The sequence below is a fragment of the Protopterus annectens genome, chromosome 9.part0 (assembly GCF_019279795.1).
Source record: "Protopterus annectens isolate FY-2018-M chromosome 9.part0, PAN1.0, whole genome shotgun sequence".
NCBI lineage: Eukaryota > Metazoa > Chordata > Ceratodontiformes > Protopteridae > Protopterus > Protopterus annectens.
In genome coordinates, this window is record NC_056743.1 from 1,393,555,082 (window position 1) to 1,393,582,581 (window position 27,500).

Genomic DNA, 27,500 nt, shown 5'->3' on the forward strand with positions numbered 1-27,500 from the left:
GCAGCTGGTTGATATTGCGAACGGATCAATTTTTGGAGTCCTACAATGGACACCAATGTGCATATGTAAAGTGTAGAACTTGTTGGACTGTCATCATCTGGCCAGTGGTTTTGACTGCTGCTGTATGTTCCCCAATTGTGGATGTCTGTTTGACTACCCATATTATGTATTACTTGGCCTATCTATATCCATGTGCCAGTAAGTGGAAATACAGCAAACCTTGAGTCCTGGTCATCTTCATAAAAGACATTATTGAACATAAACCAGGCCAAAACAGACAATGACAAAAACGATACACTCCACAGTCAAAAGATACTGAGCTCTTTCACCCATTAACATGGGGCATCGTCGGAGTACGAAATACATTAGATAGTCATCCATTATATACTTCCTTCAGAGTCAGTTTAAAGTCAATTAATCAATAAACTTGCTCATAGTTAAGTGGACAGTGCTCCAAGTCTTGATGATAAAGTGACATATACAAATCAATGTTGCATACATTACTTAATGGAAACAATAATACAACAACAATCTGTTAATATAAATACAATATTGGTCAATACAATCAGTATATTGAAACATAGTTGATAATTGTTGTGAGTAAACCTTAGAATGTAGTGTGTTGATAATGATATTGTATATCAATGTGTATAATTGTTGCATTAAGATTCCAAATCATGGAATAAATAAGTACAATTAAATGCATATTTTGTATAAATATGAATGTAAATAAGAGTCACAATGTTAAATATGAATATGACTGTATTATAACTATATCAATATGATATGGAATAAACTGTAGTTGTTTACATCTTGTTTTCAAGTGACAAATCTATGTCCATGCGTCATATCTACTGGCCGTCGGACTGCTGTGTGTAGATATATACATGTGAACCCCTCGTTTCATACCTTGCTTTGTTACTGTCTGTGGATTACCTGTGTACACACATCAATTACCATGCCATACCTTTCCACTGTACAGGTTCTGGCATGGTGTACGGCTGGTTGGCCCTTAATCTTGCTGTGTGTTACATTGACCTGTGTCTATCTGGCAGCTGGTGTGTCATGTGTGACCTTCTTGCTTCTTTAGGACCTGATCCCGTAATTGTGACGGCTTCCACTGGCCATATATTTCTCTGTCGTCTGGGATCTGTGTGTAACCAGTCCTTTCAGGACACTTTCTATTGTTGTTCTTTTTTGGTTACATATATGAGTACTTTGGTATGTTGTGCTATTATTGTGTGTGGAGCATTTCTCCACGGGCCTCTGCTGACACTGGACATATATCCAGCTAGCCTAGCCTGGTCAACAAGTGTGGGCCAACTGAACACAATTGTGTGGGGCACCTTCCTTCTGACAAGTGGGTCGGGTTACAGATGCATAACCATCGCCAATCCATACTACTAACACACACACGCTATTCTATCCACATTCTATGTTTGTCTTATCACATAGCGTGTGTTTCTCACTATTTCTAACGGTACTTTACATGGCATTGCCCGATTCCATACTTTCAGAGGCTGACAGTTTTGAGACATGTATGATTGACGTGGAGGACACAGCCTTAACATTCCCTGCTGTGAGCGGATCACACACGCACACGCGCACTTGCATTTCCTAATTGTGGGTTACGCACAGGCACACATGCATATCCGTATTCTGTTTACATATGTTTACTGGGTCTGTGTGGTTACATGGTCTGTGTTAGTTGTGACTGTTCCAGTAACATATCTCTGATCCGTTGATGACGTGTCTGAACGCACTTTCACCTTTACACATGTAACAGTCTTTGCATGGACGCATTACGCACGCTCACATTTATATGTTCTATAGTCGTAATTCAAACGGGACTGCATTCACGCTTGCGGTTACTGTGACCACTGCGCTAGCTGTTCGGTCTCATTTATATGCATACCCATGGTACTTAGCTAAATTTACATACCCCCACCCACCCCCGCACTCACGTACGTCACAGGCATCCATTCTCCTGCTGGGAAAGGTGCGGTAATACATGTTAAACATTCCTTATTCCCTCCCGCTCATGGCCCAGGATGCATATGTCGTGACCGCAGGGATATTCAGATCACAGGGGCTTATATCCCCTACGCATACAGGCCTTCGATTGTCAGGGTGTTCCTGTGGTGCTTTGGGTTTGGTCTTGTCCACCTAGTGTACGGAACTGCCCTGACCGTGTATGAATGTCAGACGAGTCACATGGGCATGGTTTGTCCGTGTCTATGATACCATATCCCCCCCCATTATTCCTAACTGTGTGCGCTGATTGGCCGGCGTGCCCATTGTAGATCTTGTTATAGTAATTGCACACGGTCTGGTCGAACGGACCTATTTCCATTACTAACCCTCGGTATTTATAACCTGTCTCGCTATATTACATGGGTTTAATATTGCGTGAAGGCTTTCACTGAGCCACGGACATGTCCGTTGCTTAGTTTGGGGCAGTCCCGCTCTGCTACACACATTTAACATGGCGGAACAGGTTGAACAGCTCAGCAACGGGGACATCGGGCTCTCCGTCGCTGTTTAGTATTGAATCGCTATGTTGACTTTGTTTCACAGAGCGAGACAGTGTCGACATTGGTAACGGACATCTCGTGCAGTACGTCCGCACCGCTGCTGGTGCCGTATGTCTGCGTTTGGGCAGCGGACAGGCATTATGCTGTGCCATTATGTCTGGGAATATATGGTTTCTTTCCATAGATGATATGGCATACTAGCAATGACCCGCGTCTGGGTGTGGGTACTGCTGTATTTACCCACGGCAAGAGCGGCCTTAGGTCAAGTGGTGCCCTAGGCAAAAGGACTCCATGGTGCCCCCGCCACATCACCCGCTACCCCCATCCTGGTCTACCTACACCAAATAAAGGCTGGAAAGGTGCCCCTAGTAGAGCGGCGCCCTAGGCGGCTGCCTAGTTGGCCTATGCCTAAGGCCGGCTATGTGTGTGGTCCCTCAGGCATTGGCCTCGGGAATGCACCACGTCTGCTGTGGGTATATCTAGCATTACCCACATCCGGGCGTGGTTTATTGCTATGATGTTCCATGTGTACGGACACGTGTGTTTGGACAACCTACAATAGCTTCTGCTATTGGCATACAATGCTGTGGGTGGTGCCGGTTACCATACATATGCCTTTCTCAAAAGCCGACTTCACACTTCTAAACACTAGTGTGGTCTCCTTTAAGGCCCCTGAGCCAGTGGTAAACATTACTCAAACCGCTGAATCACTTACATATGCCTTCTACCAGCACCTACAGGACTGCATGGATCAGGCAATCCCATACAAAACTGAGAATCTTTGTACCAAAGCCAAGCATCCGGTCTGGTGAACCCCAGCCATGAACAAGCTCTACAATGAAAGGAGGTAGCTACTACAAGATAGAGCGGAATCCTTGTAAGGTAAGACACCCTTGCTCATTATACGTGAAGAACTACAAGCTCTCATGAAATCATCCAGGGCAAATTCGACAGAGAAATCACCAAGGACTCGACAGACAATCATAAGGCCTTCTTTAGCTATGTTGGACACCTGGGAGGACACTCCCAGATATGCTCAGACTGGGTTCAGAATGATGTGAAGATTACTGAACCTACACACATTGCCAACATACTGGCTGACAGGTTTGGTGCAAACTTCTCCCCCCCTCCCCCCCACATGGAGAGATATCTATACCAGAGGATTGTAGCCCCCGGAACATCTGTAATGCACAGGTGGGAAATGCTCTCTCCAAGGCAGTAAACACAGCATCCATGGGACTAGATGGTGTCCCAGCTGTGTACCCCACGAACTCAATGAGGAATTAAACCCACAGTTAGGACAGCTGTTTAATCTTAGCCTCACCTCAGGATACGTACCCAAGTAGTGGCACAAGGCGACTGTAGTCCCACTTCACAAGGGCGGTGCCTCCACTGACCCTGGTAATTACCATCCCATTAGCTTGACAAGCCTTATCTGCAAAGCCATGGAGAAGGATCATAATGGAACTCATAGATAAAGACATAGGGGACTTGCATACTTTGGATCCAACCCAGTTTGGCTTGGTCAAAGGCAGATCATGCCTTTTAAACTTGGTTGACTTTTTAGGAACAGTCACCAAGGCCATTGATGAGGGTAAAGCAGTCCATACAGCCTACCTCGACCTGGCAAAGGCCTTCGACACAATACCCCCCACAGGTATCATTGATAAACTCATCAGCTTGAATGTAAACCCATACATCGCAAGATGGGTTGCAAACTGGCTAAGTGACAGAACCCACACGGTCATAGTTGCTGGCGCCATGTCAGACTCACAGCCGGTCACAGGTGGTGTCCCACGGGGCTCAGTCCTGGGTCCACTTTTTTTTGGCATCTACATTTCCAAAGTACAAGCAAACACAGGGGGGTTATGGCTGACAATGTTTGCAGATGACTGCAAACTGTGTGCCATAGTCGGACACACATCTGACACAGATATCCTTCAGAAGGGCCTCACAGATATGGATAACTGGTGCCAGAGACATGGCCTACAGCTAAATGCTGGGAAATGCATAGTCATACCCTTCAGGAAGAACAAGGTTACCCCTAGCTACCATATAGGTGGCAATCCACTGAGCACAGAGGGAGTTACCAGGGATCTGGGGACCCGGGTTGTCAGTAACCGTTCGTTCGACACACACGTTGCTAACGTAGTTAGGTAGACCTTCTACATTGCCCACCTGATCATGAAGGGATTCACATCTAGATCAGGGGAGGTCATCGTCCCCTTGTACTCATCACTCATTAGACCTATGATTGAGTACAATGCCCCGTTCGGAATGTATCTGACCTGACACCTGCAGCAACTGGAAAGGCCTCAACAGTTCATCGACAAACGGATGCAGGGTCTCAGGAATATGTGTTATGCTGACCGACTGAAAGGACTCCAGCTCTATTCAGTCACATACCACTTGCTCAGAGGTGACCTGTGCCTGGCATACAAGGCCATGTCGAACCCAGATTTGATGACTATGCTTCACCTAAAGAATCTAGATCCCTCAGAACCACAAGGGCAGGTGACGTAAACCTTGACACGGTCATTAATAGAACATGCTGGAGGGACAGATTCATCACCCAGACACTCACTATGCTGTGGAACAACATCCTAGTACATGTGAGGCAGAGCACCTCGCTGGCCTTGTTCAAGGGGAATCTTCACCAATGGATGGGAGATTGCAGATATACCCCAGGGATTACTTCAATGTCACTGCTTGACAGAGGTACAGCAATATAATAGGCATAGTTTTCTTCAAACTGAAGGGGTGGCAAAGGCAACATAGCTATGGGCTAGGCTTATAGATGCCCTTGGGCGGATAGCCTACTATGAACCTATGAACCTATGTTCATAGTTTGTCCCATTCACACTTGTCTATCCCCTGTCCTCATTCGTATGTGGATATTTCTGTGGCACATGATTGAACTATGTATTACCAGCAGGTATGCTGTGTACAGTGCACATATGTCACGGTTGATTACAGTGTATCTGTGTACCTACCTCTGTGATACTGAGGACTACCACACATCCTTCACAGCATTACATGCATATGTCCATACTATTATTTGTTGGCCTGTGGGGGGTTGTCAGGGCAATGGTTACATGTGTCCCTGTTTGTGCACGCATCATGGTGGTCTTTGACCGGCCTCCGTTGCTATTGTGGGATGGACGGTGGTGTTGGTGTGTGTTTGGGTTGTGTTTCCACTGCTGATACATCAGTGGGGGGTGGGGTTGGCACATGTTCCTCTTTGCAGGGAGACCCATCCTAGACATTTGTGTCATGCGTCGACACTTGGCACATGCCATATGTCCTGTGACATTCCCACAGTTGTGTATGCCTTCCTGCATTACTACTGCGTGTTACTGGCAGTTTGTATCTGGTACGCATGGCTATTATGTTGGATAGCTTAGCCTATTCCCATGATATGACATACCCATTCATCCAGGCATATACATGTTATTCAATCCTTTGCATTGGCCGTGGGTGTTTGGCCATCCGGCACCACTATTCTCTACGTGTGATGTCCCACCTTCACCTTCTGTGCATGTGGCACCCTGTTGGGGTGTCCTGCTTGGTGGGCAGATGTTCACCTATGTGTTGTGTTTGACATGTCTGCATAGCTAATCATCAGTACGGTGGCTGAACATACCGCTTTGTCCAGATGTGTACAGTTATGGACACCGTATGCGTGTGAACGCCTATGGAGTTTCGACAGGTCCATACTACATGCGGGATGTACACATTCTGCCGACACATTCACATGCAGCCATTTGGATATCAGTACCTGAGGTGGGATGTTGACATGTGGGGTACATATTTGCCTGTGGCACTGCCTAGGACAATACTTCATACTACATTTGAGGTATACCCACTGTGTGTAGGTGTGCAGCTGCAAGGCTGCTAGCTGGGTTGGGTGCACGGTCATACATAGGTGCGGTTACGTGCTATGACGGGCTGTTGTGTATTACATTTGCATGCATGGGTTCTGCTTCTGGATATTACGCCGGCATACCGCCTTATGTGTATGCACGGCACGTTGCTGGGTGTAGTATATGTTGCTATGCACATGTTTGTCTGTGTTTAGGGTATCTGGTTTCCTTCTGGTTGTTATATAGACACGACTGCCTGGCTGTGTACTCTCACTACTGCTGGTGACCATGCCCATGGGGCTACTTGTGTGTAGGTGCAGCGCTGACATGCTCGCGTACACCTTCACTGGGTATGCCCACTGACAGTGCATTGCGTGATGGACACGGTATTACGCGTATCCTTTGTTCCTTGGACGGGTACAATTTGGACTCCGTGGGTTAATGTTTGGTTCTCCGTTTTGTGTAAATGGGTACTATGTTGCATACTCTACGTACGTTTCATTATCCACGGACACTGGCTGGTGCGGTTACTATTGCAGGCGGCCTGTGACAGTCAGCACTTTAGGTTGCTCCTCGCCTGCCGGCTTGGCCACGCCTACGGGCGCATCCTACTTGGGCTCGCACACGTGCCCTCTGCACGTGGTTGTGGTTGTGGCGCGCACTCATTACTATGCATGTGGCGCTGCTACGCCGATTATACACTGCACTGCTGGCGCAGGCTTTACACCGGCCTTGCGCCGAGCTTCATGAATCCGGGGGATACTCTTAAGTGTTGCACACTCATCATAAAAGTCATCGTCTAAACTGAACATCCTGGCTGCTCTTACCAGTTGGCCTTTGATGACAGACTTTTTTTGATGGGAAGGACGACTACTTGTATAATGGAGAAAGATGTTGGAGTATGTCTTTTTCCTGAATATCTTAGCTGTAAAACAATTCATAGTGTAGTTCTTACTGAAAAGTACATTGAGGTAAGCTGTGTTATCCATTTCAAACGTGGACGTGAATTGTAAAAAATTTGTGGTGCTATTGATGTATTGTAGTACCAGTTTACTCACCTCCTCAGTCCCATTAAACAAAATGAAAATGTCATCCTGGAATCTGGTATAAAAAATGAACCTGTTGAGGAACTCATTGTTGTTAAAAATGAACTCAGATTCCCAGTATGCCATTACCAAATTGGCTATACTCCCTCCACAGGGTGACCCCATTGCCACCCCCACTTTCTGTAAGAAAAACTCATTCTGGAACATAAAATATTTATTTGAGAGCACTAATTCACTAAGTTCAGTGACAAGGTGGATTTCCCTATTGGTTGCATTATGTTTCTTTAACATGAGCGCCACCCATTCAAGTGCTGTGTGTGGTATACATCAGTATACAAATCCCTCACGTCTATCGTTAGAAAGTTAAAATGAGGGTAAAACTCTACAGATTTTATTTTTTCAAGAAATGTCCAAGAGTCTTTACATATTTGGGACTCCTTGACTATAAATTTCTGTAATATAGTGTCCACAAATTTTGCACAAGAATAAGTTGGTGACCCTCTGCTGTCAACCAGTGGTCTCAACGGGGGTTCTCTATACACTTGTGTATTTTCGGGATATACATGCGTATCTGGGGAACAGCATTGTTAAATAATTATATGTCTTCTGGTCAATCCTACACTCAATATATAACTCCTCAATACAATCCTTAATACACTTGTATGCCATGTTAACTTCTGATCTTGAACTAATAGCATATGCTTCAGTTTTAGGTAACATCCATACGCTGCTGATAATCTAATGTACTGAACACAACTAGCCCTCCTCCTTTGTCTGGTTTACAAAAGCGGAGGTTCTGTGATTTAAAGAACTGCACATAGTCATGCTCTATTTTATTTGTATTGAAGGCATTATTTCGTGTAGTGCCAATCATATTGACATGTCTGATATCTAACTTGCAACCTTTTTCAAACAGCTCCTATACTGGATGCAATGGCAGGTTATAGGTACTAGGAGTATATAACCTATCGTGTTCCATTGTTGTCAAACCATTACCCATCGTTAAATTAAAATTAAGTTTCCTAGTGTATAGTTTAATGTCAAGAATGGTATCCACAATGTTTAATGGTTTAGATGGTACAAATGTCAAACCTTTAGACAAAAATTCTACCATATCAGTATCAAATTTAGTAGTACTGAAATTGTATAATTTACAGTCCCAGCCTTGTTTGGAACAATTTCTACTTGTTGTAGTACTAATGAGTACTAAGTACTACCAAGGTTCTGTTCATCAAAGGGTAGTGTATTCTGAAGTTCAACATCACTCAATGTTAAGTCAAACACAGTGTCCACTCTAGAACGGGGTACCCAATTAAGACAGGCAGATGGTATTAATTCTTGTTCTTTTGTCTGTTGTCTCTCCATTTTCCTTTTGATTGGAGTTGCTGGAAGTTCTTTAATTTGGGTCTGGCCCCCATATAGGGGCTCTGCTGAAAATTTTAATGTTGGTTAGTTGGATTATGATTGTGTTGGCCACTCTGTAACCTCTCACTCCAGGGGACCTCCCTCGACTCGCCAACATTAGACTCCAGTTCTAATGTGCAATGAGTTCCGTTGTTTTCTATGTTGTCACTAATGGGGTTCCTTTAAGCAGGGCTACGTCTATATGTAACAAGCCCATTCTGTACATGATTAAGTGTGTTAGTTTGATTAGAGGGAAAAATTCCTTTTCTCCATACCTGCTCTGGTGGTGGGTGAGGGTAAGCTACCCCTTGCTTGTACGCATTACAATCTCTGTCAAATTTTTTAAGTTTATTTAATTGTAGTTTCAGCATATACTCATCAATACTAGAGAAAACACGCCCATACTCAAATTTGTACCTACTGAACTCTAAATCAGACTGGATCAATTTATCTAGTTCAGTTACATATAAGGAAAGGTCTTCCACCCATAGTGTGTAGTGTTTGATTATAGTTTCAATAATCCATATAAAAAAGCACTACAAACTTTATAACTACCTTTAGTACAGGTAGTTATGTTTGTGTAAATATCTTAAAGAAAATTGGAAGTTGTTTAAAATGTACCCTCTTGTTCTTGATAAGTTGGGTGAAAGCCCTAAGGTGTTTTTTAGGAAAGGGAAGAACCTTAAAGCGTCCTTGGAAAACTGAATAGCCTTAAGAGGTGACTGTGGTCACATATTTGCACTAGTTAGTATACCTTAACGAGTTTAAATTAATGACTATTAATGAAATAGGTTGAATCATTCAGGCTTTTAATTATATGGCTTGGATATATCTTAGAGAAATATAAGCACTCGTGGGATGTATTACTTGTGCCCTCGTTTGAACTTTATTATTTATTTTTTATTTTTTATTCATTTATTTCCCTTTTTCCATGTCTTGAGATGAATTAGTTACTGTCATTTTAAATGGAATGAATGGGATGTACATTTGGTCATGTGATAATGATGTTTTAACTGCTGAGGTTTTAAATATAAGGATAGTTGTCTATTAATGTTAAACTGTTTCTGAGGAAGTCAGCGGATTTAGCTGATGAAAAGCGCTTAAAGAACAAATGTGTTATTTGGTCTGCTGTGCCTGCCTTTGCACTTGTTTTTTGTTGTTCGTTTATTAGTTATTTGCCTTGTTGTTTTGTGAACACAGGATCAGATCACTTTCCAGGCAGTGAAGTAACTGTGTAGGTATTATCCAATGTGGCACTGGTGGTCACCTTGAGGGTGACAACCAATAGGAGAACTACCACAGAGGATTGTTAGGTGGACTGAAAGAACTTCTGCACTGTTCTCTGCAGGGAGGCTACAAGGCCTTTTGGCCAACCCCCTCCACCTTTTTGTTACATCTGTAATATTTATCTGAATTTGAGGATACTAGGGACGCTGAGGAGTTTCCATCTTCTTTTTGTCAATAGTTGGTGAGGGTGAATCCATGAAATAGTCAATGTTCTACCTAGATCTCATTGGGATATTTAAGAAAGGAATTTGAAGAAGAAGAAAAATGTTTTACAACTGTTTTTGCTAAAGGATGTTCTGAAGGGCCTTCTGTCACACTGAGGTGCTGTGTGACAAATGGAGAACAGCCAATGGCAGTAGGAAAAACTGCACTTTGCTTCTAAATCAGATTTATTCATATCCACTGTAAGAAAGTTTACACATTTAGTTCTGTGGTGGGCACTGCTTTTATTCAATACTGTAGTGGGTACTGCTGGTATACAGTACTGTGGTGGGTACTGCTGGTATTCAGTACTGTGGTTAGCATTGCTGCTATTTAGTACTGTGATGGGCACTGCTGGTATTCAGTACTGTGGTGGGCACTGCTGGTATTCAGTACTGTGGTAGGCACTGCTGATATTAAGTACTGTGGTGGGCACTGCTGGTATTCAGTACTGTGGTGGGCACTGTTGGTATTCAGCAGTGTGATGGGCACTGCTGGTATTCAGTACTGTGGTAGGCACTACTGGTATTCAGTACTGTGATGGGCACTGCTGATATTAAATACTGTGGTGGGCACAGTTGGTATTCAGTACTGTGGTGGACAATGCTCATATTCAGTACTGTGTTAGGCACTGCTGGTATTCACCAGTATGTTGGGCACTGCAGGTATTCAGTAGTGAGGGGGGCACTGTTGGTATTCAGCAGTGTGATGGGTACTGTTGGTATTCAGTATTGTCATGGGCACTGCTAGTATACAGTACTTTGGTGAACACTGCTGGTATTCAGTACTGTGGTGGTCACTGCTCATATTCAATACTGTGGTAGCCACTGCTGGTACTCAGTACTGTGGTGGACTCTGCTGGTATTCAGTACTGTGGTGAGCATTGCTGGTATTCAGGACTGTGGAGGGCACTGCTGGTATTCAGTACTGTGGTGGGCAATGCTGGTAGTACTGTGGTGAGCACTGCTGGTATTCAATACTGTGGTGGGCACTGCTGGTATTCAGAACTGTGGTGGGCACTGCTGGTATTCAGTAATGTGGTAGGCACTGCTTGTATTCAGTACTGTGGTGGGCACTGCTGGTATTCAGGACTGGTGGGCACTGCTGGTATTCAGTACTGTGGTGGGCACTGTTGTTATTCAGCAGTGTGATGAGCACTGCTGGTATTCCATACTGTGGTGAGCATTGCTGGTACTCAGTACTGTGGGGGACACTGCTGGTGTTCAGTACTGTGGTGGGCACTGCTGGTATTCAGCACTGTTGTGGGCCCTGCTGGTATTCAGCACTGTGGTGGGCACTGCTGGTATTCAGTACTGTGGTGGGCAATGCTGGTAGTCAGCACTGTGGTAGGCACTGCTTGTATTCAGTACTGTGGTGGGCACTGCTAGTATTCAGGACTGTGGTGGGCACTGCTGGTATTCAGTACTGTGGTGGGCACTGTTGTTATTCAGCAGTGTGATGAGCACTGCTGGTATTCCATACTGTGGTGAGCATTGCTGGTACTCAGTACTGTGGGGGACACTGCTGGTGTTCAGTACTGTGGTGGGCACTGCTGGCATTCAGCACTGTGGTGGGCCCTGCTGGTATTCAGCACTGTGTTGGGCACTGCTGGTATTCAGTACTGTGGTGGATACTGCTGGTATTCAAGACTGTGTTGGGCACTGCTGGTATTCAGTACTGTGGTGAGCATTGCTGGTTCTCAGTACTGTGGTGGACACTGCTCTTATTCAATAATGTGGTAGGCATTGCTGGTATTCAGTACTGTGGTGAGCATTGCTGGTATTCAGTACTGTGGTGGGCAATGCTGGTAGTCAGCACTGTGGTGGGCACTGCTTGTATTCAGTACTGTAGTGGGCACTGCTAGTATTCAGGACTGTGGTGGGCACTGCTGGTATTCAGTACTGTGGTGGGCACTGTTGTTATTCAGCAGTGTGATGAGCACTGCTGGTATTCCATACTGTGGTGAGCATTGCTGGTTCTCAGTACTGTGGTGGGCACTGCTCATATTCAATAATGTGGTAGGCATTGCTGGTATTCAGTACTGTGGTGAGCATTGCTGGTATTCAGTACTGTGGTGAGCATTGCTGGTATTCAGCACTGTGGTGGGCACTGATGGCATTCAGCAGTGTGATGGGTACTGCTGTTATTCAGTATTGCCATGGGCACTGCTGGTATACAGTACTGTGGTGGGCACTGCTGATTATCAATACTGTGGTAGGTACTGCTGGTATTCAGGACTGTGGTGGGCACTGCTGGTATTCAGTACTGTGGTGGGCACTACTGGTATGCTCTGTATCAATAACCCTGTCATTGACTGCAGGGAGACCAGGCACACTAGCACTGTCACTGTAATGGCCAGCATCAGCTACTACATTGCTTAATTATTTACATCAGAGAGGACATATCTATTGGCAATGTCAGTGATGGTGGTAAATTCAATGGCATAATCATCACAGCAGAGGTATATAATGTCAAAACAGGCACCTCAAAACCTGACATCTAAAAAGGCATTGCCATCATCGGTAAACTAAATGTCAATGCTAACCTCATATTTGGTTCCAAAAGCAATGGTGGTAGCAAAAACAGTCTGGAAGACCTAAGGTTTGGGGGGAAAAACAGACAAACTGCCATATTTTTCACATGGAACAACATGCAGCCTTTTTGGTGCACTGACCTAGCCATCCACAGATCTGTCATAAACAAATTCTTGGAGTGCAGGTATGGAAAAGAGCTGATCTAGGGCTCATGATTTAGATAAATTATCAGTCAAACTTATAAGAACCTCAAATTAGGTAAGATGCATATAAAACTCATACTGTACGACTTGGAGTATATTTTTTATACTCTTCAGTCCAGGGACTTCAAGTCAAGTATGAATATGTATGCAATAAGTAACAGCCACATAGGAGAGTTGTTTAGTGTGCTATAGCAAATGCAAATAAAAAGATAATTAGGGCATGACGTTAGCATTCCAACACAGTATGAAATGAAAGGATTATACAAATTTTAGACAGAGTATCTATTCAAACATGCAAATATTTTAGCATATAAAGTGAAAAGAAATTTCAAAAACAGACATTAGCTTTGCTTACAAGGATATGCTTTTGCAGTGGAAATACAGAATGACTGGACATTGATTAAATATTATGAAGAAGTCTAAACTGTGCTTTAGGTAAATTTTTATTTGATTAAAATGTTATTCCTTACTAAATGAAACTGAATAGTCCTTACTTTTTTAAATTGTACTGCAATAATTAACTTATGAGGAAAACATGTGCAGACCTACTTAATTTTAAGTAGAAAGTGAAAATGACAAAACAGTTATTATATTTAACAACTGCATTGTGCTTCTAGCTCTGTTTTCTAAAATGTTAATATTATTGAAATTATATACTATTACAGAGAATAGTATTCAGATCATAGTGATGTGCTGTGACTAGTTTCCTTAAAATGCTTACTTGACAAAGCAGATTTGAAAGGTCCCAAAACAGGGACACTGAATGGATGAAGAAACAGACTTATACGTATTAAATTCAAGATGGCTACTTCTCAGAATGCTCAATTTATATGAAGTATGGTAATCTCAGAATTAGCATATAGACGTTTGGGGTGTGTGGGGGCTTGCCTTCCAGCAAAAAAGAAGTTTATGGGAGAAGAGCAACGTCTGAGATTCACTCTTCAAGATTTGCAGTCTTATTTTTTTTGTTATGTCAACATTTGGCATTTTGAGTGCAGGTATTTCAATAACTAGCCATGGACTTGATGTTACTTATGAGGATATCATTTAAGTTCTGCTTTGTAAACATGGCCAAATCCCAGTTTGTGACAGTACTTTTCTTTCATAGTAATAATCTCACACAATTACCAATGGCACATTCAAAATGCAGTCGAAAAGGATATTTCTACCCCAATACAAAGTAAAAATAAATGCTGTAGTTGCCACAGCTGATACACAAGGATAGCTCTGCAGTCATATGTGTATGTATGTATGTATGCATTTTATGTACTCCTGAAGGACTACTTGGTTATCTGACGAAAATAGGAATGCTCATGTCTTTCTTGAAATGCATCATATTTCATAGTCCACATTTCACAAGATCAGTCTTTGTCCATTAGCTATGTTTGTCATTGAAGGATGCTTTTTCTTTTTCCACATTTGCACTGCTTAACAGGTCTTCAACCTGGGATGTTTTTAATTTAAGTACAAAGATAAGCAGAATGACTACTTTACACAGGTTTACAGGTTAAATCATTACAGACAATCTAAGCATGAAACGAAAACACAAATGTTAAATCCATATATATATATATATATATATATATATATATATATATATATATATATATATATATATATACATACATACATACATACATATACACAGTGGATATAAAAAAATGAGACCCCGACCATGAAAAATTTGGTAGATAGGAGAGAGACTCTGTGGCAATTAAGGTTAGGAGCAAACAGCCATCCTGGGCTCAATGACACTGTTAACATTAAATTTTTTTTCGGAGAGGAAAATAGTCACATAAAAGTGGATTAGAGACCCCCCTTTGACTGTTTTTTAGCTTCATTTGTTTTTAGAGTTATATTTTATTATTTAATTGTTTTATTGAATTGATGTAATTAAAGATCCAGTGGGCGTGTATGTGTGAAGGGTGTATGTGTTTATACATGGAAGTTTTACTAAAGTTTATATTTCTGAAGAAGTCTGCCTGATGAAAGCATGGATTAAACTGTTTTACGCTCATTTTTTAGTCTGTTCTCTGTTGCCTTCAGGGATTTTGGTTCTTGTTTTTTTTCTACACTGAGTGCTGTTTTTTGGTTGGCCTGAGCTTTGATTTTTTATGGCGTGTGCTCCAGAGGATGACCTTTTGGATCTGACTTTGCATCCAGTCATGGACAGTCAACATTCTATGATGGCAGCCTTTGTCTCTGAACTTGGTAATATACAGAAATATTTAGCTGCTTTAACCAGAAAACTGTATCAAAATGAACCTTCTGTCAAGGGGAATAGTTCTGGTTTTGTCATTGATTCACCTGAGGATCATTTACATGCAGACTGTGTAAAAGGGCTCACTAGTTCTAACAAAGAAATTTTATACAAGGCTATCTCAGCAGCTTTGAATTTTACATCTGACCCTTTTGCCTTACCAGGTAGTTCTGATAGCTCAGTTGAGAACCCCACCACTGAAAATGCTGTTATCACTGATCACTTGTTTGAAATGGAAAATGCCCTCAAAAATAAAGAGCTCTTGTAGTGAAAAACAAGAATTTTGAGCACTGCATCTTGTCTAAAATAGATCCTAAGGGTCTTAGGGTTTTTAAAGCTCTGAATGGAGTTGATCAGAATAATCCATTTTTTGAGGAACTAACTCTTTGGATTTTCTGAAGTTGTTGGTCCAGCACAATAAACCTATCAATCAACTAAAAGTAGATTTGGAGGAACTGGACAACAACATTAAGGAGAAATTAAAGGGTTAAAATGGCCACTTTAAAGACTATCAATTGGCCTTAGAAGCTTTTGATAAATATGAACATTTAATACTGCAGAGAAAGCTTAGAAGACCTGACTGTGTCATCAAAACTTACAACAGCAGTCAAGCATTCTCTGCTAATCTTTCCACTAAACAGCCCTTAAACGCTTGTAATTTCAACTGAAATTTTAATAAGCCTTACAGTTCTGCAGTTAAAAGCAGCAATGTTCCTTTAAATTCTGGTTACAAAAGAACTACTAGCAGAGCCAAAGCGTCAGAGACTTTGGGCCAGATTCACAATGGCTTGCACGGAGTCTACGAGTAGATTAAGACTCCATGCAGCCATCATGTCCGATGAGCGATCCAGGAACAGCCTGTAGGGGTGTGTAAGAGAGCTCCTAAAATGTCTCCTACACGGACAGGGCTGGGATATACAAATTACCTCACTTGCAGCCGAAAGGCATGCAAATGAGGTAAATTTGCAATCCAGGAAGCACAAACCTGTCCGAGTAGGAGACGTGTTAGCTGCAGAAATGTACTCAGTTGACAACTGAGTACCGTTCTGCAAATAGCACAATGGAGCCTTGTCAGCTCCAAATAAAGGTTGCATATGGTTGAGGAAGCATGCCAATGGCCAAATATACGGCCATTGGAAAGTTTCCCAGATGCAAAATTAAAATAAAAAGAAATTTTTTCGGCGACTTCCGATGTTTAAGCGTAGCGCAGTGCCGCGCAAATGGGGTGCGCTATAAAAATCATAAAATAAGACAATAAAAGCCACAAACATGGAATTTATGAAAATTGTTAAATGACAATGTAAGGGAATAGCAGGCTGAAGACAACATGGCCACCGAGTAGGAGTTGCTAAAGGAGAAGCCCAGTCTAAGACATGTAATCAAGCATTAGTAGGCAATCCTATGTAAATGAGTGTTAGGATAATGAATCACACTTTTACATAGCAAATGAGCACAGTCAGTGGAGTGTAGGAGTAGGATATGGGGCGGAACAGAGTAGGAGATAGGTGACATCACAAGGGGCATATGTATGAAAGTAGTGAAGCTCATTGGAGCACAGTGGCATGTGTTAGCTGTCAGTTAGACATCATGGAAAGAGGTGTGTCAACAGATAGGCCAGGAAAAGCCAAGAAATGGAAGGTGTATACTGTGGATATCACCAAAGTTTCTTGCTGAGTGGGTATGCGTGTGTGTGCAGGCCTGTAAACTCGAGTAAGACAGAGTGGAAGCGTGAGTGTGCGTGTTTAAGCTGGAGTAAGCATGTATAAGGCTGTTGGAAGACCTGTAAGCGTGTTTGCGCTGGTGTGCATGCGTTTTAACCCAAATAAGCAAGTTTTAGTCCATCTAAGCATGTGTGCATGCATGTGAGCTGCTGTGAGTGTGTTTCCGCTTGTATGCGTCGCTCCCCCGAGGAAACAGAAAGGAAAAAGGAAGCACAACAAATAGTAAGAAGCTACCAGGGAATACTAGTAGAGCTAGCAGGTGCAAACAATCAGAATCAGGCAATTACACAGGCAGAACACTAGCGCAGCCCAGCACTTAAAACTCTGCAAACAACAGTGCAGTTTGTTTCTCTCCAGAGACACTGCAACACTGGCGTAAGCTACTAGAAGTGAAAACTGCAAAAGCTACACTCACACAAAAAATGCTAGGGGCTGCCATTGCTGTTATAAGGCAACATATGCAACATGCTGAGGGTGGTGACCATGCAAATGCTGCTGGACAACCCACACTGAGGAGACGGAGAAGAGTGTACAGGCCCAGGGTCACCTACCAGGGGTTATATGAGCTGGAGATAGTGGAGCACTATAGAGTGGACAGAGACCTCCTGCAGCAAATTGTTGAGCTGTGCATGCCACACCTCACACACAGAACCAACAGAGGGGAACCCATCCCAGTGGAAACCAAGGTATGTGTTGGCCTAAGAATACTAGCAACAGGTACCTTTCAGAGACCAACTGGTGATATGATGGGGATATCACAGGCATCAGCATCCAGGACACTGTACCAGTTCCTGGATGCCATGTCAGCACATGTCGGTGATCATGTATATTTACTCAATTCCCGTGAGGTACTGGCCAGCAAAATGCGTCTCTTCCAGCAAATAGCAGAATACCCTGAGGTAGTGGGTGCAATAGTCTGCACGCATATATGCACCAAAGCAATAGCTGATGAGTGGGGTAGGGCCTACATTAACCGCAAGGGCTTCCCCTCCATCAACTGCCAGGTCATGCATGATGCCCAGGGCATAATAATGAATGTGTGTGCTGGCTGCCCTGGAAGCTACCATGATTCCCATATCTGGCATCTGACGCAGCTGTACCAGACATTTGCCAATGGGGACATCCCACATGGTCACTTAGTGGGGGATGCTGGCTATGCACTGGAGCCGTGGCTGATGATACCCATCAGAAACGCACACACACCTGAACAGGAACGCCATAATGAGGCACATGCACAAACATGAAATGTAATCAAGCATGTGTTTGGGTTGCTCAAGTCACGGATCCGGTACCAGGACACATCTGGTGGAGCCTTGCAATACTCACCAACTACATGTACCCAAATTGTCATGGTATGTGCTATGCTACATAATATGATTCTGCAAAAACCACTGCAGCAGGACCAGCATAGGCCTGGGCCAAACAGCCCCCCACCAGTGCCAAGGCCATCACAGGCAGAGCGTGACTCGGAGGAGGAACAACCTGAGCCTTCCCCAGTAGGCAGAAGGAGGCATGCCCAGTATGCCTTGGCCTTGGAAAGAGGCAATGCATAGCACATACACTGGCTCAGTAGGAACCCTGGAAATGATACCTCTCTCTGACTCGCACATATAGTAAAAGGGATGCCTAACTTGACACTACTTGTTTCCAAACATGTATAGGGAGTGCAGTATGTGCATCTGACATAGGCAGCACTGCAGCACCACCTGAGGCATGATTGCCATGTGTTAAGTAATGTAAGGTAGTGCTAAACAGCATTTACCACCATGTAGTATATGCAAACTTGATGCCCTTGAGTATCATCCTACCCTCACCAAACATGAGGCCACAATATGAAGACAAGATGATCAATTACAACAATTGGCTTAAGTATTGGTGTCATTGAAAGGGGATACAATGCCTGTCAGCCTGGGATGCCATACTCGACAAGACATGATGCTTCGCTAGGGATGGATTTTACCTATCACTTGTGGCCTTTTGGATATTGCCAAAGGCTTTTGTCACCCCTATAGTGCCTTTTTTAGGCACAAATCCACCTCGATAGGTATCACAAGGGATAACAAACTATAAGTAATGCTACTCAATGCCAGAAGTCTAAACTGCAAGATGGATGCACTCCAAACTGTTCTCAGCATGGAGAATGTTGATATCTGTGCAGTAACAGAAACCTGGTTCAAGGCTCCCAAGAGCACCCTAGCATTAACAGGTTACACCTCATACCATGCTTTACAGCTGCAAAACATGGAACAAACTACAAAAGGAGGGTGAGTATCAATATTTTTCAAAGATACCCACACCCCCAGGTTGGTGGCACAGCATGAAGCATCGGAGACTATCCATGTGCAACTAACAGTGGCTAAAACTGCCTTCCAGTTCATAGCCTGCTACAGACCACCCTTTTAAACCCAGGAACCACACTTGGCTGACTGGAGAACACATGAAAATATGAAGGTCTCCCCAAACACCATTATATTGGGTGACTTCAACTACCCAAACATAGACTGGGAGCATTATCCTAGCCCCAACACCCTAGCCCAAAGGTTCCCAGAATTTATAAATCAAAATGCTATGGAACAACTTGCTACCACTCCCACAACAGGGGAAAACATACTGGATCTGATCATCACCAACATGGGGACTCTATGCCCAAGACCAGAAGTGTATCCCTCACTGGTAAGATCAGACCAGAGAGTAATCTCACTGGATATTCACATCCCGATCCCAGCCCATGGCCAGAAAAACACAGTGAAAATTATTCACTAAAGCAAATGTCACACTCTTCAAAACTGAGGATAATCACAAGGCATTCTTTACTTATGATAGTAACCTGTGTGAGAATCCCCAGATATGCTCAGAAGTAGTCCAAAATGACAAACAATACACCAAACCCACAGACATTGCCAACATCTGAGCTGACAGGTTCAGTGCAAACTTCTCCCCCCTCCCCACCAAAAGGGCAAATATCTATCCCAGCAGAGTGCTGTCCCCCTAACATCGCAGATGCTCAGGTAACAGCCAGCCTCTCCAAAGCAAAACACAAAGCATCAATGGGACCAGATGGTGTCCTGGGCTGTGTCCAACATGAACCCCAAGAAAAATTAAACACAAACATAAAACCACTGTTCAATCTCAGCCTTACCACAGGATATGTACCCAAAGAGCAGTGTACAGCAACAATGGTCCCTCTCCACAAAGGTGGTGCCTCAATGGATACTGCAAACTATCACCCTAGAAGCCTGACTAGCTTGGTCTGCAAAGCTATGGAAAGGATCATCATGGACCTCAGAAATAAACATATTGGGGACCTACAGACACTGGATCCTACCCAGTTTGGCTTTGTTAAGGGCAGATCCTGCCTCTTAAACCTGGTTGAGTCATTTGAAACAGTCACCAAGGCCATTGATGAGGGGAAGGTGGTCCACACAGCCTACCTGGACCTCGCAAAAGCCTTCCATACAGTACCCCACTTGGTCATCATAGATAAGATCACCAGCTTCAATATAAACCCCTATGTCACTAGATGAGTTGCAAACTGGCTCAAGGACCAAACCCACATGGTCAGAAATGCTGGAGCCATGTCAGACCCCAAACCAGCTACAAGTGGCATCCCACATGGATCAGTCCTGGGACCTCCCTTGTTTGGTATATATTTCTCAGATGTACAGGCCAACACAGAAGGACTGTTGGTGAACAAGTTTGCAGAAGACTGCAAACTGGGCGCCATAATCGACCCTCCAGCTGACACAAGAATCCTACAAAAGGGCCTCATAGAAACAGACAACTGGTGCCAGAGCCATGTCCTCAAGCTAAGTGCAAAACAGTGTATAGTCCTCCCCTTTGTCAAAAACTAAGTGCCCACAAATTACCACATAGGTGGTAACCCATTAAGTATGGGAAGAAGTGATAAGGGACCTGGGGACCCAAGCTGATAGCAATCTCTCATTCGATAACCACGTGGCCAAAGTGTTTAGAAAAACATTTCATATAGCCCACCTAATCATGAAGGTATTCACATCTACATCAGGGGAGGTCATTGTGCCTCTTAACTCATCCTTCATCAGGCCCATAATTGAGTACAATGCCCCTTGTGGGATGTACCTTATCAGACACCTGCAGCAGCTGGAAAGACCACAAAAGTACCTCACCAGGAGGATCAAAGGGCTTAAACACATGCCTTTCACAGCCAGGTTAAAGAAACTGCAGCTCCACTCAGTGGCATACCGCCTGCCCAGAGACAATCTGTGTCTGATGTATAAAGCCATGTCCAACCTGGAATCAATGGACATGCTCTACCTCGGAAAATCAGAATCCCATCAAGCTACACGCTCAAGAGGGGGGGTGGGGTATGCAATTCTCTGTGAAAGGAATGGCCTTTTTGAAGACTGGGATAACACACTAAAATATGTACATTCCTCTTTGGAAAGACTGATGATATCAGCACCCTATAAATACAGCAGGAGAAAAGAAGTCATCCAGTAATGTGAATAGTGTGCTGTGCTAATGAGTCTCTCTCAAGTATCATAACATAGTTAGGTAGGGGTTTGAATCCTACAAATGCCATGTGTGCGTTTGTCACACAGTTTGTCAATGTGTTGTGTGTTTTGCTTTAAAGACTGATGATATCAGCACCCTATAAATACAGGTATGCAATTCTCTGTGAAAGGAATGGCCTTTTTGAAGACTGGGATAACCCACTAAAAGATATACATTCCTCTTTGAAAAGACTGATGATATCAGCACCCTATAAATACAGCAGGAAAAAAGAAATCATCCAGTAATGCGAATAGCGTACTGTGCTAATGTGTTTCTCTCAAGTATCGTAACATAGTTAGGTAGGGGTTTGAATCCTACAAATGCCATGTGTGCATTTGTCACACAGTATGTCAATGTGTTGTGTGTTTTGCTTTTATTATTGTATGACGTATTATTATAACAGTAATTTCAATGCACACATCAGGTATGTGTGTGCCACATACAGATATGTACCTGTGACCTTTAATAGTTCCTATGTGTGAAGCCTGCCCTATATGAATACAGTTGTTACCTTTGCCAGCATGTGCCGCAGCTTACCAGACCTTAGGCCATACATGTATGTTGGTGACAATGCAGGCTACTGCAGTGATCTGTGTCCTAGGCCAACTATGTGACACACACCCATGAAAGCTTTGATAGATTAATGTGGGTGAGGGTTCATGTCTGGAGTATATGTCAGACATGTTAAAACACAGCAAAGTCTGTGAGTGATGGACACCCATTGTAGGTGTATGGCAACTGTTGCCGATATGCATACAGACACCTTCTTGCTTAGGTGATACACCGAGGGACTGCAGAATACCTTTGGAAATGTGAATATTACAGGAAAGACAAGATAACACTTGTCCACATGTACACACCATTACCCGTTCTACATGATGGGTGCTACCACCTACATGGTACTGTTGGAATACTATGTTAACTACATGCCGATGCCAATGCCACAGTTGCGTTACAGCAATACAGCATGGCTTGGACAACAGGTATCTGTCCGTATGATACCCTTGTGGTGGTTAGGTGTGTCATGTGTAGAATGCATTGTAGGCCACTGTATGTATTTGCAGTCATGGATGGACATATCCGTAGTGTGTTGGCATGTATGTGAGACTGCTATATGCCAAAGAGTATTGTTCCCAGGGATGTGTGGGGCTCAGTAAGAATGGCTACTAGTATAGTGTAGTACTGCAGGGATATCACTAACACCAGGTTCCTACATCTGTGCATCAGTTGAGGAGACACCATGTAATGACCACTGAATGTCAGGCTATGTAAGCTGTGTATACTACCAGAATGTAGACCATTGACATTTGGAAACCGTATCACCCACAGCATACTGTCAAACCATGTCATGTTCCATGCTAACCATGTTCACAAATGTACACCTGCAACTTAGTGCTGCAAACATCACACATGTACTGTCCACACCCCAACACATGCAGGCACAGGTACACACAACAGCCATGTGGCACGTGTGCAGACAGTACACTTTGGGAATTAACACTGGTGTATATAAAACTGCAATGACAAACATAAGTAATGCATCATGCATGCTCAAATATACCCACAACAATATCATTACACTGTGCTGTTAACAACATGATAATATTACTACAGTGCTATGTAGTCACCCGGTGCATCAGCACCATGCTACCCTGTTCCTGCATCAATGTTACAGATGGCAGAAAGTGGCACAGTTTCATCATATGCACAGGGTGTGCACTTGGTTCGCCAGAGTCTGCCATTGACACATCCAATTGACATGTATGTTTGTGTGTGTGTGTGTGTGTGTGTGTGTGTGTGTGTGTGTGTGTGTGTGTGTGTGTGTTAGTGATGGACAACAGTACAACATGGGGCAATGTTGCTGCGATGTGTGTGTGTATGTGTTAGCCCTAGGTGTTAGCATTATGTGTATGTGTGTGTATGCATGCACACAGTTCCACCACGTGGCTGCCATATACGGGTGTTTGTGGACTGCCACAGACTGTTCCTGCCAGGTCATACAGATCACTATCTCTGGCCACAGACATGGTACCTGTGCCTGGCAGGGGTGCTACGGACAGTATCAGGTACTAGGCCAGACTGGGTACTGTCATCAGAAGCAGTGGGTTGTTGACTGGACACATGTCCCTGCTGGGACTGTCCAGAGCCACGTGCACGTGGTCATCTCGGACGGTCTAATGACAGCACAGACCCAGCATTGCTGGGGTTGGTACTGGCACTATGGGAGCGGCTGCGGGTTTGTTGTAGTCCGCGATGACTGCCAGCTGATAATGTTGCTGGCATGCATCCACGTCAATGCCTCAACCATCCTGCACTGTCCTGGCTCCTGGACATGTAGTTGTGGAAGTGATCTAATGTGTCCCCCCAATGTCTATCAATGACCTCGCTGATGTTACGGATGGCAGATTCAACGTCACGCATAGTGTCATTCTTAGCGGTGCGATGTGCTCTAAGCTCCCTCAGACCCTGTCTGGTGTACCATTCCATACGTGCCTGTGCCTGCATTACAGCCCAGAACATAGCTGAGGTTGAAAGACCTCTGTGGGCATGTCTGACAGGGGCAGTACGACCACGGATGCTCCCACAAGAACCCCTGGACATCTGCCTGTGTGGTACCATGTCAGGAATCTGGCCATGGCTGCTGTGAGGGGATGCATGTGCCAGTGATACCACACTACCCTGGTCAATGCCCACTGTATGCTGTCCCTCAGCTAAGGACATTGGTGACAATGGATGTATCGGCAGGATGACTGTGCGCATTCATGGGGTTTACTGCTGTGTAGTGTCAATTGGCTGACCAACGACAGACCCTGTCACACCTCCCTGTGCCATTACACATGTATCATCATAATCACTATCCCCAGCAGTGGCTTCAGGTTCCCTGCTGCACTGCACCAGAGCAACATCAGAACCTGTGAGAGGAAGAAAGGAAACACAGTTTACAAATGTGTACACGATATTAGCACACAGGCGCACATGCGCACATGCACACATGCATACAGGCGCACATGCACACAGGCGCACATGCACACATGCACACAGGTGCACATGCACACATGCACACATGCGCACAGGCACACATGCACACACGTGCACATGCACACAGGCGCACATGCACACAGGTGCACAGGTGCACAAGCACACAGACACACAAGCACACAGGCACACACGCACACAGGCACACAGGCATACAACCACACAGGCACACTCCTCAGTACAGCAGATACAAACACAGACACACCTGCAATCCAACACATACACAATACTGTTTTAGGATGGGTGACAGTATCACAAGGAAAAACATCACTGCACACGTGTCAGCATGCAGATTATGTGTTGCACAGGAACATGCAGTGCAAGTGTAGACAGTCCTTGTTAATAACAGTATAAGTGTACTTGATGCTTGTGTGTAGTTGTTCAGTGATTGTCTCCACCCTGGGACACAATGTGTACAAGGACATAACAATGTTGTGCAAGTGTTACAAGCTGTGGGTGCATATATTTGCACACACACACACACACACACACACACACACACACACACACACACACACACACACACACACACACACACACACACACACACACAAAACACATGACGGTGCTATGCAATGACTGCTATGTGTACTTTTGTGGTCGGCGGAACTGGATGTGGTGTAGTAACGTGAGCCATGATCAACATGATTCTTGTGGTCAGTCAACAATAATAATGTGTGCCAGACAGGCAGCTAGCATGCTGTACCTGACGTGCAGTAACATGACTACATCCACAATTGCACAGCCACTTGTTACATGGGTTTGTAAGGTGGCCAATAGTGAGCATTGCTTAACATGAATGTATTATTTGTTCAAGACTGTTGCACAAAGACATGATAGGCCTCTACCCCTCAGGTATATTATGTGTGCTGCGTAGATGATAAGTGGGATACTGAAGGGGGGCCATACAACAGGTGTCATAATTGGACATGTGTAGCAGGCTAAGGTGTAGTGTGTATGCCAAACACGTGTGTGTTGTGTACATGTGTATCAGTTATGCCTATACAATGTCCAGTACTGTGTTGTCACACATGTGTCTCATGCTCTGTGTATTGCATGTGAGTGAGGCAGCTATTGAGAATAATGGGATATGCATAGTCTCACAGCAAACATGCACAGCATGCATTATGCGTAGGTGTGTTACATGTGCACAGACTACACCTCCATATGACATGCACATGTCATTAGCAATAGTATTGTTATTACACACTCACCAGCATGGATTGGCTGCCTTGCTGTCACTCCAGAGGGACCTGCAAAAATATGTGAGTGATTGCCAGTGGCCACAACTGTGCCATTGATACTGTGAGTATGATAAAGTACAGTAGTACAACAGGTGGCTTTCACAGGTGTACAGATTATGCTCAGAATATCAATCTTGCAGAAGAATAGGCAGGTTAACAGCTACACAAACAGTACACATCTCACACATGCATAAACTACCAGTACAGAGAACAGTCATCTACAGATATGGCATGTTACCTGCAAGCTCCATTTCAACCTGCTGGGTGGCTCCAGCCTCCATGATGACACATGTTTGTGGATGTTGCTGTTGTTGGCCTGGACCCACAACACTTAGGAGGTGCTCCTCCACACTGGTGAGGGGGAGGTGGATAGGTACCCCACCGCCTGTGGCAAGCTGTTGTCTGTGGATATCAGATGCACACTGCCAGACATGTCTAATTAAATCACTGTAGTGATGGTGTACCTGCTCATATGTCCAGTTATGCATGCCTATGTCATTTACCCGACGGACAAGATCTTGCCACAGTGCAGCCCTCTCATGCTGGTTCTGGCTGGTCCTGGAAAACAGCACACAGTATTTCTGCACCAGGCTCTGGTGGATCTCCTGATCCTCTGCTGCTGTATAAGGTGGGTTTTGCTGATGCACCATCACCCTGGAAGGAAAAGAAAAATATGTGAGCAAGTCATGTGGCACACTTAATATTCTAATGTACTGATATCACTTAACTGCCATATATAGCATCTGTCTGTCTATCAGGGGATACACATGTTCGATACCACATATCAGTGCTCAGCCCACAACTGTCTGACAGTGCCTGCCACACTCCATACAATAAACTAGTATACACAAGCACTCGGTACACTGTGTGGGATGCAATGCACAACCTCACACTGGGGGTATGTATCAAGCTAATGGATGAAGAATATTGTCATCCCATGCAATGAATGCAATGCACATTTACAATTTCAACGGTAATCCACCCTAGTCTTTGATGCCATACCCCTACCTGACATATGTGCACAGTTGTTACTATAGCCAGCATACTGCTGTCACAGAGTATACATGCTGCCAGGTACACACACATACCCTGTAACACACATGTGATTGCGGCCATGGTACAGGCATCATTACACACACATTACACATACATACAACACACAAATGTATGACAACACAGATGAGCATTAACTGTTTACCTTATAGTACTGTGTGCCCCTACTTACAGATACCTATGCATGAGCTATGTAATCTGTGCAGACTACAGGAAACACACCAGACAGTGTTACCAGGGAATGTGAACATACACCACACTGTAGTGTTTAGGCCTACAACATCAGGTAGTACAACAGTTCATATGTGAGCTGGATTCAACAGCAGTACCACTTACTGAGCATACATGTATTGCTTCTGCCTACGATGGGACACCACAGTCATACACAGGGAAGTACGGCACAACATATGCCAATCTACTATGTTTGCATCCCGATAACTGACACATCTTTCTCTGGCCTCACACCAAAGACACCAACTATCATGACAGACACAAACTCACACGAAGCTATCACACCTTTACAGACCTTGCACACAATCAGTGTCACACTCATTCAATGCCACATAGCTGGTATTGTACTG